We start from the raw sequence: 2,500 nt of genomic DNA, 5'->3' as shown, positions 1-2,500 counted from the left end.
AACTGCCGTCGACCGCCCGGAGGGGGACTTAGAAAATAGCCGAAAATGCGGAGCTCCGCCGTCACAGGCCGGCGTTTCGCCCGGGCTACCCCGCCCGGAGCGCCTCTCGGGCGGCCTTCCCAACTGCCGTCGACCGCCCGGAGGGGGACTTAGAAAATAGAGGAAAAGTGGGGAGATAGAAAATTTTTCAAATTGCGGAGCTCCGCCGTCACAGGCCGGCGTTTCGCCCGGGCTATCCGCCCGGAGCGCCTCTCGGGCGGCCTTCCCAACTGCCGTCGACCGCCCGGAGGGGGACTTAGAAAATAGCCGAAAATGCGGAGCTCCGCCGTCACAGGCCGGCGTTCCGCCCGGGCAATCCGCCCAGGGCGCCTCTCGGGCGGCCTTCCCAACTGCCGTCGACCGCCCGGAGGGGGACTTAGAAAATAGCCGAAAGTGGGGAGATAGAAAATTTTTCAAAGTGCGGAGCTCCGGCGGAAGAGGCCGGCGAAGCGCTGGGGGTGGCTGGAGACACCCTCACCATGGTCGGACAAGTGTATGAGGGGACTCCGGTGACTCTCTATGGAGGTCACTTGCTCGAAACATGCTCTCCTATATACGTTTCCGAAGGTATTTTGGTGATCGCCCACCTTCTAAGCCTTTAGCCTTCCTTCACCCCCTGACTCTTACCTACTACAGCGCCCCTAACGACCAAAAGCGGTACTGTCCAACCCCTGGTACCTCCCGGCCGACCCCTGGTACCTCCCGGCCGACCCTTGGTACCTCCCGGCCGACCCCTGGTACCTCCTGGCCGACCCTTGGTACCTCCCGGCCGACCCTTGGTACCTCCCGGCCGACCCCTGGTACCCCCGCCCATTGAAATGAATGGGGGAATTTTTTTATTTTCCCAATTCGAACAAGAGGCCTCCTCCCCGGCCACGCTCGGCCTCCGGGCCGGGCCGGGGCTTCGCCCACGGTACCTCCGGCCCTTGGTACCTCCCGGCCGACCCCTGGTACCCCCGCCCATTGAAATGAATGGGGGAATTTTTTTATTTTCCCAATTCGACCAAGAGGCCTCCTCCCCGGCCACGCTCGGCCTCCGGGCCGGGCCGGGGCTTCGCCCACGGCCCCTCCGGCCCCCACCACCTCCGCGGGCCGTGTTCCAGCGCTATTCACCCCGGCCAAGAGCCCTCTTTCCCGGGCAAAGCTCCGCGGCCGAGCCGGCCCTGGCTTACCCCTGGTACCTCCAGGCCGACCCCTGGTACCTCCAGGCCGACCCCTGGTACCCCCCGGCTTACCCCTGGTACCTCCCGGCCCACCCCTGGTACCTCCCGGCCCACCCCTGGTACCCCCGCCCATTGAAATGAATGGGGGAATTTTTTTATTTTCCCAATTCGACCAAGAGGCCTCTTCCCCGGCCTCGCTCGGCCCCCGGGCCGGGCCGGGGCTTCGCCCACGGTGCCTCCGGCCCCCACCACCTCCGCGGGCCGCGTTCCAGCGCTATTCACCCCGGCCAAGAGGCCTCTTTCCCGGGCAAAGCTCCGCGGCCGAGCCGGCCCTGGCTTACCCCTGGTACCTCCAGCCCGACCCCTGGTACCTCCAGCCTTACCCCTGGTACCCCCCGGCCGACCCCTGGTACCCCCCGGCCGACCCCTGGTACCTCCAGGCCCACCCCTGGTACCGCCAGGCTTACCCTTGGTACCGCCGCCCATTGAAATGAATGGGGGAATTATTTTATTTTCCCAATCCGACCAAGAGACCTCTTCCCCGGCCACGCTCGGCCGCCGTACCCCCAGCCTTACCCCTGGTACCCCCCGGCCTACCCCTGGTACCGCCAGGCTTACCCCTGGTACCTCCAACGGTCTTTTGCCTACTACACCGCCGTCTGGCGGACACAAACGGTATGGCAGACCACCTCAGCCATTGAAATGAATGGGGGGATTTTTTTTTTATTTTCCCAATCCGCCCAAGACGCCCCCCCGCCGGCCACGCACGGCCACCTCGCCGGCGCTCTCCTCCGGTGCTCAAGATGACTTCCGCGGGCCGCGTTCCAACACATGTAATCCGACCAAGACGCCTCCCCGCCGGCCACGCACGGCCACCTCGCCGGCCCCTCTCCTCCGGTGCTCAAGATGACTTCCGCGGGCCGCGGTCCAACACATGTAATCCGACCAAGACGCCTCCCCGCCGGCCACGCTCGGCCACCTCACCGGCCCCTCTCCTCCGGTGCTCAAGATGACTTCCGCGGGCCGCGGTCCAACACATGTAATCCGACCAAGACGCCTCCCCGCCGGCCACGCTCGGCCACCTCACCGGCCCCTCTCCTCCGGTGCTCAAGATGACTTCCGCGGGCCGCGGTCCAACACTTTTAATCCGACCAAGACGCCCCCCCGCCGGCCACGCACGGCCACCTCACCGGCCCCTCTCCTCCGGTGCTCAAGATGACTTCCGCGGGCCGCGGTCCAACACTTTTAATCCGACCAAGACGCCCCCCCGCCGGCCACGCTCGGCCACCTCACCGGCC

The sequence above is a fragment of the Hippocampus zosterae genome, unplaced genomic scaffold (genome assembly GCF_025434085.1).
Source record: "Hippocampus zosterae strain Florida unplaced genomic scaffold, ASM2543408v3 HiC_scaffold_285, whole genome shotgun sequence".
Taxonomy (NCBI): Eukaryota; Metazoa; Chordata; class Actinopteri; order Syngnathiformes; family Syngnathidae; genus Hippocampus; species Hippocampus zosterae.
Note: the sequence above shows the minus strand (reverse complement) of the source record.